Source organism: Dendrobates tinctorius, unplaced genomic scaffold, assembly GCF_039654945.1.
Source record: "Dendrobates tinctorius isolate UK_male_01 unplaced genomic scaffold, ASM3965494v1 ptg000092l, whole genome shotgun sequence".
Taxonomy (NCBI): Eukaryota; Metazoa; Chordata; class Amphibia; order Anura; family Dendrobatidae; genus Dendrobates; species Dendrobates tinctorius.
The window spans coordinates 5,898,987-5,918,094 of NW_027361760.1; positions in this window are offsets into that span (position 1 = coordinate 5,898,987).

Sequence of the window (19,108 nt, forward strand, 5' to 3'; positions counted from 1 at the left end):
GTTTGACTATTCTGCTGCCACCCGATGGTAGTTTTTCTGCAGCACTGTTGGTCTGCTCTTGCTGACTGGTTACCATCCTTTCACTCTATTGCCATCTAGTGGAGGTTGCAGTTACCTGTACATCTGGCCTGGTAACATGGTTGCATAATCCTGTTATTGACTGGGAATCTTGGGATATTGTGAAATGGGGGCCTAATTGTTCTAAAGGTTGTCTTTCTGCTGTACTGGCGTCGTCCGTTAATCTGGAGGGTATTCCGGAGTACCTGAAGGATTTTAAGGACGTGTTTTCTGAAAAAGAGGCTGAGGTTTTACCACCACATCACTCCTATGATTGTGCTATCAATCTCGTTACGGGTTCTAAATTACCCAAGGCCCGTCTGTACAATCTTTCTGGCCCGGAACGCTCCGCTATGAAAGAGAATGTCTCTGAAAGATTATGTAAAGGACACATCCGTCCCTCTGTCTCTCCTGTGGGTGCTGGATTTTTTTTTGTCAAGAAAAAAGATGGTGGCTTACTCCAGTGCCTCGATTTTCAGGAACTAAATAAGATTAAGATGAGAAATACTAACCCTCTCCCGCTTATCCCTGACCTTTTCAACCAATTGTTTGGGGCTAAGTGTTTTTCCAAGTTAGACCTCAGGGGAGCATATAATCTTCTTCGTATTCGGGAGGGGGATGAGTGCAAAATAGCATTTCTCACCTCTGAGGGTTTGTTTGAAAATGCCTTTCGGTCTCACCAATGCACCAGCTGTGTTTCAGGATTTCATTAATAATGTTTTTTCTGATTTCATCGGGCGCTTTGTGGTGATATATTTAGATGACATCCTGGTATTTTCATATGGCAAGGAATCTCACTTGGGCCATCTGTGTGCAGTTCTCCAGAGGTTACAGGAGAATTTGCTGTTCGCTGAACCTGAGAAGTGTCTATTTTTTGTCCAAGAGCTGTACTTTCTTGTGGACATTCTGTCTGCTAAAGGGTTTTGCATGAACACTTGGGTGCAACCCAAAGACCTGAGAGGTCTTCAGTGCTTTTTGGGGTTTGCTAATTATTACCGGAGATTTAGTAAAGGGTTTTCTCATGTGGTCAAGCCTCTCACTGATCTCACTCATAAGGGGGTTGATCTTAAAAACTGGTCAGTCTCAGCAGTTGTAGCTTTTCATCATTGAAAAAATCTTTTATGTCTGCTCTTCTGTTGGTCCAGCCTGATCCGTCTGAACCATGCATTGTTGAGGTAGACGCATTGGAGGTGGGAGTGGGGGCAGTGTTGTCTCAGGGACCCACCACTTTGACTAACTTGGGACCGTGTGCATTTTTCTCCAAGAAATTTTTTCCTGCTGAGAGAAATTATGATGTCAGAATCAGGAGTTATTAGTCATAAAACTGCTTTTGAAGAATGGAGGCACTTTTTGGAGGGGGCTGTTCATTGGATTCCAGTGATTACGGACCACAAGAACCTGTCCTACATTGAGTCGGGTAAACGCTTAACTCCTAGGCAGGCGAGGTGGTCGCTTTTTTTTTTCCCGGTTCCATTTTTCCATCACCTTGCCTCGCAGTTTGGATCCGGTATCACCTCCCGAACTTCCTTCCTCCATTCCTCAGCACGGGATAGTTGTTGCTGGGGTGTCCTCCGAGTTGGAGAAGGAGATTCGTGAGGTTCAGTCTCTTGCTCCTCCGTCATTGCCTGAGAATAAGCTCTTCGTCCCTGTTCAGTATCGGTTTAGGATTCTCCTGGAGTTTCATGACTCTGCTCTCAGTGGGCATTCAGGAGTCTCGGCTACCTGGAGAGCTATGGCTAGACTGTTCTGGTGATTTTTATATCTTCTGACATCGCCAGGTTTGTGTCTGCTTGTGATACGTGTGTAGGGAAGGTGACCTGATGGACGGACGTGTCAGAATAGAGAAAGATAGGTTTGCACAGTTTAGACAGGTGTCAGTTACTACAGTGGGGAAACAGCTAGGAAAGTGTAGTGGACGTGCAGTACCTTGGGTTGACCATTAGATGGCAGGGAGGAGTGTGAGCAAAGGACTTGACATCAGCTTAGGGCTTTAGAAACCGTTGGTCATGGGGGGCAGAGTTACAGTGACAGGGGACCGGGAGTGCTATAAATACTGAGGGAGGGTTCCAGAAGGTTTTGGATTTCTGGATCACGGAGTGAACTACTTATACGATGGACTACTTGCTAGAGATGGGGTGCACCTTACGAAGACTGGAAAGCATGTATTTGGAAGTCGCCTTGCTACACTTGTAAGGAGAGCTTTAAACTAGAACAACATGGGAAGGGAAGCAAAAGACCAGAAAAAGCCATACACCTGACAAATGCTATTGAGAACTCTGCTATTAGAAGTGGAAAGGAAGAACAAAGATGAAAGAATCTAATTAATAAAAATATTGGAGAAAGAGAAACCAATCACAAACTAAAATGTTTCTATACTAATGCACAAAGCATGGGCAACAAACAAGGAGAATTGGAACTACTAACACAGGAACAGAAATATGATGTAATTGGAATCACTGAAACTTGGTGGGACAATACACATGATTGGAATACAAGACTAGAAGGATACAACTTATTTGCAAGAAACAGACTTGATAAACGAGGAGGGGGTGTCGCATTGTATGTTCGAAATGCGTATATCTGCACAGAGATTGAAGCTTCAGAGACTGGGAGTTCTGTGGAAACTGTTTGGGTAAGAATACAAGGACAGAACAATGGAAAGGACACCATTGTAAGCATTTACTACAGGCCGCCTGTGCAAGCCGAATATATAGATGAACTCTTTATGCATCAGATGGCCAAGTTCTCCAAAAAATATGACATAGTTGTCATGGGAGATTTCAACTATCCAGACATTTGTTGGGAATCTCTCTCAGGCAAAACTAACAGGTCAAGGAAATTCTTATCCTCTCTTGCTGACAACTTTATCTTCCAAAAGGTAAGGGAGAAAACAAGGGGAACTGCTACCTTGGATCTAATCCTTATAAACAGGGAGGAAATGGTTGAGGAGGTAAAAGTGGCTGGGACCCTAGGAGGTAGCGACCATGCTATTTTAGAATTTTGGATTACTAGAGGTGGAAGACCTGTGAAGACTCAGACGTCAAGGTTAGATTTCAGAAAGGCAGATTTTAAGGGATTCAGAAAGAGAATTGGAGGGATCCAATGGCTGGATATCCTTAAAGACAAAAATGTCCAGGAAGGATGGGAAATCTTGAAAAATGAAATTCTCAAAGCACAGTTGTTAACAATTCCGAAAAGAGGGAAGAATAGGAAGCATTTAAGGAAACCAGGATGGATGAACACAGAACTTAAGCACATGCTAAAAAGGAAGAAAAAAATGTTTATAAAATGGAAAGAGGGAGGCATATCTAAAGAAGAATATAATGCTGTCTGCAGAACCTGCAGGGCACAAATCAGATTAGCTAAAGCTGAAAATGAACTGAGGCTTGCAAGAGATGTCAAAAGCAATAATAAAGGATTTTGGGGATATGTCAAAAGTAAAAGAAAAGTCAAAGATGCTATAGGATTTTTACAGGATGAAAATGATGAAATGGTAAGACAGGATGTTGAGAAGGCTGAACTTTTAAATTCCTATTTTGCATCTGTTTTCTCTCAGAAAGGAAATGCAACATCAACTGTTATTCACTGTCCTATTAAGGGAATAGAAGAATCCAGGATATCTATAAACAGAAAGATAGTGAGGAAACACTTAGCTAACCTAAATGAATTCAAGTCTCCAGGTCCAGATGAATTACACCCCAGAGTACTGAAGGAGATAGCAGAAGAAATTTTTGAACCCCTCTCCATAATCTTTGAAAATTCTTGGAGAACAGGAGAAGTGCCAGAAGACTGGAGAAGAGCAAATGTTGTTCCTATCTTCAAAAAGGGGAAGAAGGTGGACCCAGGCAACTATAGGCCGGTGAGTCTGACTTCTATACCAGGAAAGATCTTTGAACAAATTATTAAACAACATGTACTGTATGTCAATACCTGGATAAGAATGAAGTGATTAAACAGAGTCAGCATGGGTTTCTAACTAATAAGTCATGTCAGACTAACTTAATTTCCTTCTATGACGGTATCACTGATTGGGTGGATCAAGGAAATGCTGTAGATATAGTATATCTTGACTTCAGCAAAGCATTTGACAAAGTCTCTCATACAATCCTTATTGAAAAAATGACTAAGTATGGAATGGACAAGGCAACTGTTAGGTGGATTCATAACTGGCTTAGTGATCGGACCCAAAGAGTGGTCGTAAATGGCTGTACATCCAGTTGGAAGAATGTCTCAAGTGGGGTACCACAGGGCTCTGTCCTGGGCCCTGTATTGTTCAACATCTTTATCAACGATTTAGATGAAGGAATTGAGGGTAAACTGATTAAATTTGCTGATGACACAAAGCTAGGAGGGATAGCTAATACTAGAGAAGAGAGAGAGAGGATTCAAAAAGATTTAAATAAACTGGAGAAGTGGGCAGCAACTAACAGAATGGTTTTTAACAGGGAGAAATGCAAAGTACTACATCTGGGCAATAAAAATGAAAAAAGCATATATAGAATGGGAGGAATAGGGCTAAGTGACAGCACATGTGAAAAAGACTTGGGTATACTAATAGATCACAGACTGAATATGAGTCAACAGTGTGATGCAGCAGCAAAAAAGGCAAATGCAATTCTAGGATGTATTAACAGAAGCATACAGTCTAGATCACGTGAAGTCATTATTTCCCTCTACTCCTCTTTGGTCAGACCTCATCTGGAATATTGTGTCCAGTTTTGGGCACCACATTTTAAAAAAGACATCAACAAACTGGAGCAAGTTCAGAAAAGAGCGACCAGAATGGTGACCGGTCTGCAAACCCTGTCTTATGAGGAAAGGTTGCAGGATTTGGGAATGTTTAGTTTGCAAAAGAGAAGACTGAGAGGAGACTTAATAGCTGTCTACAAATATCTAAAGGGCTGTCACATTGTAGAAGGATCAACTTTATTCTCATTTGCACAAGGAAAGACTAGAAGCAATGGGATGAAACTGAATGGGAAGAGACACAGATTAGATATTAGAAAAAACTTTTTGACAGTTAGAGTGATCAATGAGTGGAACAGGCTGCCACGAGAAGTGGTGAGTTCTCCTTCAATGGAAGTCTTCAAACAGAGGCTGGACAGACATCTGACTGGGATGATTTAGCGAATCCTGCTTTGAGCAGGGGGTTGGACCAGATGGCCCAGGAGGTCCCTTCCAACTCTACGATTCTATGATTCTATGATTCTAAGGTTCCAGTCCCCAGGGGGAGCTCCAGTGACAGGAGGACTGTGACAGTCTGTGCGCTGTGAAGAGAATCCAAACCAGGGGGACTGAAGAGAGAGAACATCAGGGGGGTGGTCCTGACAGGAATACCGCAAAATAGATGAGACACAGAGGTTATATCGACGAGGCACAGAGGTTACGGATACCATGTTAAGAAAGACGTTGTGACCAGTGAAATTACTGTTGGTTTACGGGCCTAAGGCGGCCACAGTGACAGACCTGTCAAAAGCGTCAGCAAGAGTAAAGGGACGGTACGTATATATACATCCCTGGCGAAAGTGCGGTGTTCTGTGGTGTATTGTAACCGGAGAGCCTTGAGGAAAATTGCGGAGTGCTGTGAGGCTGTCAGGCGGACAGCGAGTGAATAAAGCTTGGACCTGTTGCACCCAGAATCTGTCTCCATCTTGTCTCTGTTTCGTCTCTGCACGGTAAGAAGAGGGACCACCCCCCAGCTCGGCCCACCTCTACACGTGTGCCCAAGCTAAAAGCTCCCATAACCGGCTGGCTGGAAACTGGTGCCATTGCCAAAACCTTGGACTCATCTGTCCATGGATTTTATCACTGATCTCCTTCCTTCCAATGGCAAAACTGTGGTCTGGGTAGTGGTGGACAGATTTAGTAAACAGGCTCATTTTGTACAGTTGGCAAGACTACCTAACACCGAAACTTTATCCAAGTTATACACTGAGCATGTTGTGCGGTTCCATGGTGTGCCTCTGAATTTGGTGTCTGATAGAGGGGCACAATTTGTGTCCAAGTTCTGGAGGGCTTTCTGGAAGAGACTGGGTATTGATTTTACATTATCCTCAGCCTACCATCCTGAAACCAATAGACAGATGGAGAGAACCAACCAGTCACTTGAACAAATTTTGCGGTGTCTTGCCACATCTCTGCAAGATGATTGGTGCTCCTCACTGCCGGTAGCTGAATTCGCATTCAATAATTGGGTTAATCAGTCCACTGGTACTTCTCTGTTTTTCTGTAATTATGGTTTTCACCCATGAATTTTCCAGGCTGGATGCGGCGTGTCCAGGGGCTGATTTGGCAGTTCAATGGTTGGAGGAGGTGTGGAGGGAGGTTCAGAAGAACATTGGGGCGGCAGAGGGCAAACAAAAACATTTTGCTGATAAGCGATGATCTGTGGGACCTAAGTTGCTGGTGGGAGACAAGGTGTGGTTGTCTACCAGGAACATACGTCTGAAGATTCCTTCCATTAAGCTGGGTCCTAAGTTTATTGGTCCACATGAGATCATTGAGGTTGTCAATCCAGTTGCCTTCCGTTTACGCTTACCTACGTCATTTTGGATCCCCAATGTATTCCATAAGTCACTTCATAAGTCATGTGTACCTTCCTCTGCTTGGTCTCCACCCCCTCCGCCTCCTGTCTCGGTGGATGGTCAGACTGAGTATGAAGTTGAACGGATTGTCGATTCTCGGAGGGTTCGTAGTTCGCTTCAGTACTTTGGACCATAACTCCATTGGAGGAGTTACGGTCCTGAGGGGTGATATTGGGATCTGGCACGATCCTTCCATGATGATCGTCTGGTTTGGGTGTTTCATGCAGGTTATCCTGGAAAACCTGGGGTCCGGTGGCCCCCTCTTGAGAAGGATTTTGAGTCCTGTCTGCCCCTTTCCTGGGCTGATCATGTGAAGAGTTAACTTTGCCTGGCCTCGTTTTGGGTTCAGGTCTACTATTTCTTCCTGCTGCATCCTGCAGGCCATGTCAGTTATATTTTCTGTCTATGGCGTGAGTATCTGACTGTGGTAGTACCCTGATTTGTCCTGTTGCGCTTTCTGACCCTGCCCATGTCTGTTCCTCCTTCTCTGCCAGACCCATCTTAGTGTTTCCTGATTGTTTTTGGATTTTCAGGTATTTGACTTTGCGTTGACTCTGACTTAACATTGCCTCTGGTCCCTGGTACTGGCTCTCCATTGACTCTGTGCTTGTTTTTTCCCTTTGTACTGCGTGACGCTCTAGGTTTTGACTCGACTTGTTTGACTATTCTGTTGCCACCTGGTGGTAGCTTCACTGCAGCACTGCAGGTCTGCTCTTGCTGACATGTTACCATCCTTTCACTCTATTGCCATCTAGTGGAGGTTTCAGTTACCTGCATAGCTGCAGCGTGACAGTCAGGTTTTGGGAACCGCTAGTCACCTGGTTCTATGGAGATGGTCGGATAAGCCAGGTGGTGACTCTCGTGTCAACTGCCTTTGGACCTTGTACAGACTGTATAGACTGTTCTCTGTCATCTCCCGTTACCTCTTCTCTGTGTGTGTATTACAGGTGGAATAACGACCCTGGGAGCTCTGACCCTTGTGTCAAATGGCTTTGGACCTTATATGGACTCTATGGACTGTTCTCGGTCATATCCCTACGCTTGTCGATATATATCTCTGTTCAGCATGTATATCACAGGTGGAATAGCGACCCTTGGAGCTCTGACATAACATCTACCATTATCCCGGCGAGACAGCAGAAGGGTGAGACCCTGTAATGTGCACTATCTTGGGATAATTAATGGGATTGTTCTGTTTGCTATTGGGTGTTGTGGTTCAATAAAGTAATGTCACACTGGTTTACCCTAACCCTGTGTTGTTTGTGTAGTGTATTGCCCACAGGGAGGTAGAGCAGGAGATAGAGAGCACCCACTCATCCCTTTTCTCCACAGTGTTTATTCCCGGCCTGGGACTGGTGATATACATACCGCCCTCACTGCAGAGTGCCTGATAACCAGTACGCGACAAGGCAGCCTTTCCGGCGACTACTTACCCTAGGTTCAGTTCCTTGACTGATCTGGGGATAAGGGGGGGCGCCAGAGAGCTGCAAGTTCCTAACTGGAACTGAAACTGGAAACACAAGTTGGGTTATATCCCTGACAGTGGGTAATCTTTGATGCTGCTCGCTCAATAGCAGGCAAGAGAATCAATAAAAAAGTCAGCTCGGCGTGCAAAAAATATGCTCTCACCCAGCCCCAAATTCCAAAAAATAGAGAAGCTACGTGTCTCGGAAAATGTTGCCTTTTTACAAAATTAGGATTTTTTTTTACCACGTAAATAAAAAAAGAACCTAGACATGTTTGGTATCTGCAAACTCACAATGACCTGAAGAATCATAATGGCAGGACAGTTGTAGCATTTAGTGAACTTGGTAATAAAAAAAAAATCAATTGTTTAATTGCACTTTTTTTGCAATTTCTCCACACTTTAATTTTTTTCCTGCTTTCCAGTACATGATATGGTAGAAACAATGGTGTCGTTCAAAAGTACAACTCGTACCGCAAAAAGAAAGCCCTCACATGTCCATATTGACCTAAAAATAAAAAAGTTATAGCTCTGGGAAGAAGCAAAAAATAGGAGCGCAAAAACTCATGGGGTTAAATAATAAGTGTCTCTTTAGGATGGCGTGTTCTGTCTCTTTAAGAGACGGAGAGCGTGCCCTAAACAGGTTGTTGCGGTGATCTGTTAGTCGTGCACAGATCCCGGGATGCAGGAAAAGGACATACGTGCTGAGGGCTGGGGCAGTGAGTAAGTTGGCGCCCTTATGGGAAGCGTGCAGGGGCGAAGGAACTACAATTGCTTATTAGTGATTAGCGAACATGCTCAGATAACATCTTATTGGGTGTTATCCAAGCATCTGGGCATGCTGGTATATTATGTTTGAGTCCTTGTGGCTGCAATCATGATTTAAAGCTGTTAGACAGCCTCAACATATGTGGGGATTGCCTGTTTGTTATGGAATCCCCATATGTGTTGATGCTGCGTGCCCTCCTCCTAGAGAGATGGATCACATCCTTGTGTGCTTTTTTAGTAGCACTTGGGAGAAGTGTTAATCCAATTTTCTAATTGTAGAAAGGGATATCTGGATAATTCTTCTGCCCTGGTTGTCAAGAAGATATTCAATATCGATCATGGTGTTGAACAAAGAGCAGTTTTATTAATCTATTGGTTTCAGAGTTGAAAAAACTCAGCTAATTGCATTTGTGGCGCCCCTGAGGCTCAGTCGCCACAGAGGTACTGCTCCTTCTCCTAAGGTGTGGTGCCCTACCATCCAGGTAAGTTGGAGGCTCCTGACCACGCTCCAACACTCTCACCCCACACAATAAAGTAGTTCAACAAAACCACATTGCGGCTCCTTGCTTAGAGAGAGTCAGAGCACCTTTGGTGGTTCCCTGCTTGGAACACTAGACGTGCTGGGAGGTGGGTGGAGTTTAGATACATAAAAGTGCGGGATGGTTTAGGATTGCAGGTCAGTCAGTCAGAAGAAGAGTCTGGGAGAGGAAGCCACTCGGAGAGGAGTGGGGATCCCTGGAAGAGGGATGGAGGAAGGAGTGCTGCAGCTGCCTCAGTGACCTGAGCCAGCTGGCACAGGAAAGGAAAGAAGGAGACAATGAACTGAAGCCTGAGCTTCCATAGAAGGGAAAAGACAAATACGGAATGTAGGAGTAAAAGGGAACATAGAGGGCGTGGGTTAGAGGAAGAACCCTGCCTAGAAGTTCTAAGCGCAACCGGGGCCCGGTCCCCGAGGTTGTATGAACACTAATGGTTCTGCAGCAGACACCGGTGGAGTAGTGGGCTGTAAATGCACTACTCCCATCTAAGACTTGAGGGCACAACAGCAACACAGATAGAGAGCCGGGACTAGGAGTAGAGAGTCCCCGAAGCAGGCTACAGCTGTCTGCCATGCAAGTAGAGTTCTTGGGAACATCTGTCAGGAGGAACTCCAGTGTAACACAGTACTAGGAGATATTCACACTTAAAGATGCTATAGAGGAGACATTCAGAAAAGGCACATAAGTTGGCGGAGTGTGGAAGGGAGCATTCCATCTTGCCTGGAGATTGACTGAGTCCCTGACCTGGAGGACACAGCACAGAAGCGGGCACTATAGACTGTGAGTAAAGCTTTGGAACTACATGCCCTGGTGTCCTCCATTCCTTCCTGCGTCCGTCCGCCTGGTACTGCTACATCCCCTGCACCAAACACTACAACATCTAAGTGTCTCCATATCTACACTGCCCCGGGACAACAGCCCTGCCTGTGGAGGGCTATAAAATCATTGCTGCACCACACCATCTGTCCCAGAGGATCTGTCTGCAGCGTCGGCCTAACACCTCCCTTGCCGAACACCACAGGTCACGAACTATTCATCTAACTACATTCCACCATTCACATCTTCCTATTACTTTGGCGCCCAGGGCCACGGTCCGGGTCACCGCCGCTGTGACATATCCCACTGATACCGGCCCGGTACCGAGTACCCCACAGCCCTGTGAGGGCGACCCACATTCTTTTCCCGATGAAAAAGTTTGTTCAACTCTGAAATGCGTATCTTCTTGACTAGCAGCGCAGCATAATTATCTTTATGGCCGGCGTCACACTAGAGAGAAATATGGACGAGCGAGAGGAGTTAAAAACACGCATTGCACACGGACCAATGATTCTCTATGGGGTAGCTCCCATCAGCCGTATATTGCTCGCGTATATTTTACGGTCCATGCCAATTGCAGCATGCTGCAATTGTTAGCGTACTACGTCTGTAGTACGCCAATGCAAGTCTATGGGTGCGCAAAAAAATGCATTACACACAGACCAGATGTGTGACATGTGAGAAATACGCACCCAGTGTCCTTTAGAAAAGCCTGCAATTCAGTGCGCGATACAGTAAAATCACACTGACAGGTTTAATAAAGAAACGAAAGAATAGCTATATACATATGGAATACATATATGCATGTATGTATGTGTGTGTGTGTATATATATATATATAATATACACATGTCATTGAGATATACTGTATGTTTCATACAGTTTTACATAGCAGAATAGCCGCAAAATCAATTGCCCGGGTTCTGTAAAATCATTCCCAAACCCGACATGAAATGACACATGGTTTACATACAGTAAACCATTTCATTTCATGTATTTTTTATATGTCCCTGACTAATAATTAAATTAGGGTTTGTGTGTAAAATTTGGGACGGCTAGGTATTACATTAAGGGGTTAATTATTTGGAATAAAATGCGTGGGCTCCCGCGGCAAAATCGCAACCAGAGAGCTAAAGCAGGTGAGTGAGGGCAGATTTTAATAGCTGTTACACCCGGTCCCTGTCCTGGCGCGGCACCCAGGTCTGCCGCTGCCCTCCGTTCTGAGCACTCACCTCGTGCCTCGCACGCTGTCCTTAGGCAGCAGCCGGCTTCCTCTGTGTCTCATGCTGCTACTCAGCATTCAGGTCTCTCCCCTGCCTCCATCTCCTGGTGTCCTGTCAGCAGATCTGTATCTAAAGCTATTAGGGCATGCCTGCGTGCTCTCCTGTTTTCTTAAAGGGACAGCGTGCATTTTTCAAAAAAGAGCAATTATCCAATGGCAGCGCACTGGCTGCTATTTCTGGCCTCTCCTCCATAGGGAGAGCACCGGAGCAACGAGTATCAATCATTGTTACATCCGGTTCTCTTGCTAACCTGTCTGCGCTGCGTCTGCAGTCTCTGTGCATTCTCTAATGCTATCTGTCTCCACAGAGTATCAGTATCCTGATCTTCCTGGTTATATCTGCAACCATCTGGGCGAAAGCCATCCCATTCCGCCAAGAGCCATCTGAGTCCAAGGACTGTCAAGGTCACTGGAACCAACTACCCAGATCCAGGACCTGTCTCATTACGGACTCTGCTGTTACTTCTGTTATCCCTTTTGGTCATGCTGGGACAGCTGCCACGTGTCCGGGGTCTAACTGGAGGTAGCACCTGTGTCCTCTGGGTATTCTATTCTGGTCCTGTCTGAAGGGCTTTACTACGGGTACCCGGGGCTCACTAGTCACGCCCGCTTCAGAGCCCCCCGGACCGTGGTCCCGAAGGTCCACTTTAAAAATAAAAAACAAATGTGAACTTTACCATCTCTGCCTCCACTTCCATTCGTTACAGATTGCTCCGGCCATGGAATCCGCTGGACCCCAGAGGCCTCCGACTGGCCTCCGACTATGGAAGTGTGCCAAGAGGTGACCCGCTTAAAAGATCAACAGGACAAGATCACGTCTTATCTACGTAACCTGTCCACCCGCATGGATTCTCTGCTGAACCCGGCTGCTCCTGATTCAGCTAGCAACACCAAGGTACCTGATGTCATGGCAAGCAAGGGTCCTCGCCTGGCGGCTCCTCCCCACTTCCATGGTGATCCCACTAAGTGTCGGGGTTTTCTCAATCAGTGTACCCTACACTTTGAAATCTTGGGGCACATGTTTACTTCTGACCGTGCCAAAGTGGGCTTCATTATGTCACATCTAGCAGGAGAGGCTCTCGCCTGGCTAAACCCGTTGTGTTAGAGAGGAGACCCGCTGGTTAATGATCTTCAATCTTTCCTAGAGACTTTTCGCAGGACCTTCGATGAACCTGGCAGGGCCACGTCGACTGCTTATGCCCTGCTTCGCTTACGCCAAGGAACCCTCACGGTGGCTCAGTATGCTGTTCAGTTCCGTACCCTCTCGTCTGAGTTATCCTGTAACATTGAGGCCTTGCTGGCTACCTTCTGGGAGAGCCTATCTGGAAAAATTAAGGATGAGCTGGCGGGACGGGACAGGCCTACCATCTTGGATGACCTGATTTCCTTGGCGACCCGTATTGACCTGCGTTTTCAGGAGCGCTCCATGGAGATCAAGCGAGACAAGAGGTCCTACCACCTGGACTCTAGTTCTTCCAAGATGGCTACCTCATCTTCTTCTCCTGAAGCTATGGAGGTAGATCGAGTAAGACTGGTCAGCCTCTGCTAGGAGGCGTGTCGCAAAGACGGAAGCTGTCCATATTGTGGTAGTTCCGAACACCTGATCCGCTCTTGTCCAAAGAAGTCGGGAAACTCCTGTGCCTAGGCTCGGTAGGAGAGGCCACCCTAGGTAGAGAATATTCCTCTCCTTCGTTGCAGATCTCTGTCTCCGTGACCTGCGGAGCAATAAAATTTTCCGTGCAGCCTCACTGACGTCACTCGCTGACCTGAGGTGAACTAATGAGCGTGGGAAAAAAAGCAGAAACTTTCTCACGGTAGTTAGTTCATCTCAGGGCAGCCAGGGAGGCTGCACAGAGATGAAATAATTAATTCTGGCAGTGGCTTACATGGGGCTGGTTGCATTAGCACCGGTCCCTGTGTAAATCACTTAACCCTTTCTGATGGATTGCAGCGGGAGACCTAACTGAGCAACGGAGAGGTAAGGATATGGTTGATTTTTTGTTTTATTTTTGTTACAGGTCGATGGTTTATTTTTGAATTAGCATAGCAATAAATCTTGTCAAAAACTAGGTGTCTTTATTTCATTAAAATAATTTTTGATTAATGTCTGTGTGTTTTTTAACCATTTAATAGTCTAGGGTTAATAATGGATGTGTCTAATTGACACATCTCCATTATTAATTGGCTTAATGTCACCTTCCAATTGCAAGATGACATTAAGCCATTAATATTAACCCATTAGCCACCACTACAGGGCAATGGAAATAGAGAGGATAAGTGCCAGAAAAGGTGCATCTGGGGTGTTTGGGGGCAGATTTTTGTAGCCTGGGGGGGCCAAAAACAATGGTCTCTCTCAAAGCTATTAAAATCTGCCCTCACTCACCTGCTTTACCTCTCTGGCTGCGATGTTTTCCAAATAATTAACCCCTTAATTTAACACCTAGACGTCCCAAATTTGACACACAAACCCTACTTTAATTATTAAATTATTAGTCGGGGACACATAAAAAAAATACATGAAATGAAATGGTTTTGTGTATGTAAACCATGTGTCATTTCATGTCGGGTTTGGGAATGATTTTACGGAAGCCAGCAATTGAATTAGCGGCTATTCTGCTATGTAGAACTCTATGAAATGTAAATATATATATATAAATATATATATATATGTGTGTGTCTCCATGACACATATATATATATATATATATTCTGTGTGTATATATCTATTCTTTCGTTTAGGATTTAATCTGTCATAGGGATCCATTATGTCCATTTTGCAAGCCTGCGAGAAAAAAACGGTATACGGATCACATACGGATTACTTACGGATGCTAACATGGGCAAAAAACGCGGCCACACCCTGACAACGGATGACATATGGATCACTATTTAAGGACCATTTCTGCGTATTACGGCCGTAAAATACGGACCATATTTTTATACGTTGTATGTGACTCCAGCCTATATCCCTTTCTGCTGTTGCATTTACTGCTGGTTTATTCCAGCATGCAGAGCAGCAGAAACAGATATCTAAACCTGCATATGAGTTGTGCCTCACACAAGCCAGCCAGGCTAGAAATACTATCTACAACATTTATTGCCTGGGTTATGTTCTATTGTGTGCTTTTTGTCAAGTTTTAGCTCTTTCCAACTGTCTAAAATCCTTTCATCCAGGAATCTAGAACAAAATACCTTTAATTTAATTACAATCACTTGATAACATTAAGATTGTACCTCTATTCAATGTTAGCCAAGTGCTCTAGAAATTGAAAACCTCAAATCTACCATGAAACTTTATTCATCTGTGTTGGAATTTTGCCTTTGTCGCAGCCAGGATTCCTGAAAATATCATATCAGATTATCTTCATATTACCATTCACATGTGCTGGCTTAATTTTCTAATCTTCCTCTCTATCAGTAGTTTTTGCTCTTCCAGGCTTATTGAGAGGAATTATACGGCCGGGATCACACTTGCATTGAGTACGGACGAGTGCTATGTGATAAAACATCGGATAGGACTTGGGCCACTGTTAATGTATAGGGCAGCTCCTATCACCATTTTTTTTTCTCGCGCGTATTCTACAAGTAAGGCCGGGATCACACACAGCGAGATACGGCCGAGTCTCGCAGGTTAAAACCAAGCTTTGGGGCCGGAAATCCGGAGCGGAGCGTGCGGCTGCATAGAAATAAATGGAGCCGCACGCTCTGCTCCTGTGTGCTGACAGCAGTGTCGGGTATTACCATGCGAGACTCGGCCGTATTCCTCGCATGTGTGATCCCAGCCTAAGAGAAATCTCAGCATGCTGTGATTGGCACTAAGACTCGGACAAGTCTCGACTCACTAGCACCAATATAAGTCTATTGGAGCAAGTGACACAGCGAACATCACTCGGATATCATTTGAGTGCTGTGCGATATACGCTGACCCCGGCAATGGAAAAGATGGAGAAATTAGTTTCTCTGCCTCCTCTGCAGCTGTGCTCCGATTCGCTCTGTGCAAGAGGCTCAGAGCACAGTAGCATGACACTCGGCTCCCGCTCGCAGCAGAACAGGAGCTGAGGGTCATTACCATGTAGCATCCGATGCTCTCGCATCGAAGGCAATACACTAGTGTGAACCCAGTCTGAATGGGAGATAGCCCTCTATGACATCCGTCGATGATCTGACAAGCTCTTAGGGTGTATGCAGACAATCCGGAACTGGCAGCGCTTTGGTCGCATTGCATGTACAGGGGAAATTTCTCCTGTGGAGACTCGTGTCTATGCAAGAGAAATTTACATGCTGCGGTCAGGAAAAACGTGCCACATGCTTCCCAAGCCTATGTGGGCGTGTTGCCTTTCTCCCCTCAGGCCACGGTTCTCCCCCCACTCCTCCAGACCTCTCCCTTTGCCTTGCCTTTCCCGGGGGGTGACCTCCCTGCCGAACGACGACCTCCTGTCCCAGGGTCCATAGCGCCTCCTTACCTATGGTGTTCCTGTTCGCTGGCCCTCCTCGGTCTATCGCTGGCACTGTGGGGCCGTACTCCTCATCCGCACCACCGCCCGACAACCCCTCTTCGGCCGGCGATCTGGCTGCTGGTCCTCCAGTTTGGGAAGGCAGACGTTCAACAAGATGCCCCCACGCTCCAGAGCGGCTCCGAGTGGGCGACAGGGCACCCATCACAGGGCACTGCGCCGGCCATGCCACAGCCACATCTTCATCCTCATGTCAGTGCGCTTCCTGGGTGCAGGCCGAGACGTGCCAGGCTCAGGCCACTGCAGACCTCTCCCCACTTCCAACGCATCACCATGAGGCTCCGCCCACATCCCTGCACCACTTCCTGTGCTCGTCCAGCACCGTTCCTCCTGCAGATGATGCGCCCGAGGGGCCGTGGGATACTCAGTACCAAGCCCGTTAACTTCAATGGGAGATGTCACAGTGGCGGTGACCCAGTCCGTGGCCCCAAGTGGTCATGTAAAAGGAGCAGAATTGGATGGGGATAAAGTTTATGTCATGATTCGTGATGCCAGTTGGAGTGTTCGACTGTAGTATAGCCGGCACTGCAGATGATCCCTGGGGGTTAGATGGTGATGGCAGTGCAGATGTTAAACCCTCTCCAACCAGGGCAGACCCCCAGAGATTGTGATGAAAGTAGAAGGCAAGGAGTAGTAAAGCAGGAGACAAGGAAAGTCACTATCATTTACTGTAGTTCAGGTGCAGTTCAGAGGAGATATTACAACTCTCACCAGGTTACAGTCTGCTCTGGAGAATGGGAGTTATCCTTCCCTCTGTTGTGACTCAGTGTATGCTTCCTGCTATTCTAATCCCTTCAGTGACCACAGCTTCCCAGAGTTTGGAACTTCTAGTATAGCCTCTACTCACTGTGTTTTCCTCCTCGGGCAACTTGCAGCTTGGTTCCTGTGTGATTGCACAATCCTCCACTGATCCTAGTTTGTGGCAGTCTTCCCCGGGGAAACACTCTGCTAGTGGTTGTATAAACTCACACAGTCTCTCAGCTTACCACCCTGCTCTGAAAGCATGGATGGTCTAGGGCCTGGCACCCTGATGCTTCTTAGCTCTCACTCCTGGGTCGAGCACATGTCTAATCATGGCTTCCACCAGCGTTCTTCTTCTCCTCTTTTTTCTTCACACTGAAAACAAGTCTCGACTCCTCCCCCTCCTAGTTAGGGTGTGTCTGCAAAGCTGTAAGCTTCAGACAAGTGAAGGAGTGAGGTGAATTGTGTGTGTGTGTGTTGTGGTCTCTAGCCGAAAAAGCATAACTCCCATTGCTCACAAAACACAAAACAGTACATATTGAACCCTTTTGTGGCGGTAAAGACACAGGGCACCACATTCTCCCCAGTTAAAGGTAGCACGTCCTCAGGCTACACAAAGAACATAAGCATATAACAAAATGACATAACATTTAACTTGGGTATGGGTGAACAGTCACATTAACTGAGTTGAGTCATAGATTACAGCCCAAAACCACTTCTGATTGGTTGAATCGTCCCTGAGTGCAGCTGCAGGGCACAAAGATCATATTAGAAAATTCACTGCACTGGCTGTTTTAGATGACTTCCTGCCAAGGCATGATGAACAGATTTTTCTTCTCAAATTTAAGAGTCTTTACAAGACTTCTTGTAATAGAAAAGGCATAACTACTGAAATCTCACATTAGTCCATGTAGGCACAACTTCTTTAACATTTTTAATAACGTTACCTAAAGCAAAGTTCAATAATACTACAACTGAAAACTAACTTATTAATCTTAGAATATTTTACAAATCATTTCTATAGCGAGAAGGAGTTTGGGCCTGTATGCTACGCTGTGATCTGAGCAACATAGGAATATTAGACGACTTCCTATGACTCTTTGAACCTACCATGGGTACAACAGGTTCACTGCTGACTGTGGGCAAGTTTTCTGATTCCTCCTCATGCAAAGCGTTAGTGGTTGGCATTAGCGACTCATCGCTTCCAGAACAATTTGGTGTCTCTGGTAAAGATCTTTGTGGGAACACCATCACTGGAACTACCACTGCATTGTTAACTTGTAGCCAAGAACTAGGGAATTCACCTAGAACAGTGCGAATCTTGGTATCAGTCTTTTCTTTTAGCTGAGAGTCTTCCTTAGTCTAGTCTCAACTTTTTCATGCAATTGTGCTGGACATACTTTCAGATTGTCTCTGGATACGGTAGTACAAGTTTTTCTGCCATCTTTGGAGATAGTACACACTTTGCTGTTGTCATAGCTAGATGGTTGAATAGTGTAAGTGTCAGAGACACCGCACTACACTTGCTCATAGAGCCAGTGCACGTGTCCTGAGTACAGAAGCAGTGCTAAGAGTTACCTGGGCAGCAGGGCAGCAGAGGTGACAAAGCGTGCTTCAACTAATAGTGTCAGAGAAGCCAGAGAACTCAGATTATGGCAAAGCAGAAGTCATGCACGGTACAGACCAGCAAGGTACAGGAGGGATAAACAGATGGGAGGTCAGACAAAGCAAAAGGTCATACACAAGATATCAGTACAGTACCAGGGAGGAGACAGAGCGGATAATCAGGGCCAAGCAGAGATCAAAACCAAACAGACATAGGAGGTACCAGGCAGAATCCAAAGCGATATCCAGGGAACAGACCGAGTCATACACAGAGAATCAAGCAACCAGAACACAGCACTAACACACTCAGGGGTCACCACACAATGCCAAGGGCAAGAGTATAACTGACAGGGATGGGAGCGTCCTGAGGCTATAAGAAACCTCCCCCAGAACCAGGGAGAGGCCACAATCATAGCCCCAGGTGTGCAGGTAAGCCTGCATCGGGATCACAACCTTTAACCCCAGAAATGCCAGTCATCAGCACTGGTTCCAAACATTAACCCCAGATCATGACAGTAAGGCTGAGCCTCCCATTGGTCATCTAACTTGTGGTTTCATCTCTTTTTCTTCAGCACTTGTTCACCTGTCTGTAAGTGGCTTGCCACAGCATGTCTATTAAAGTTCCTTTCCTGCTTTTGCCTAACTTGAGCAAGACTTTCCTCTACACATTGCTCAACTTTTTGATACTGCAGTTGTCTTTCCATATTCCAATCCGTGTCCAATTGGCTGGATATGGT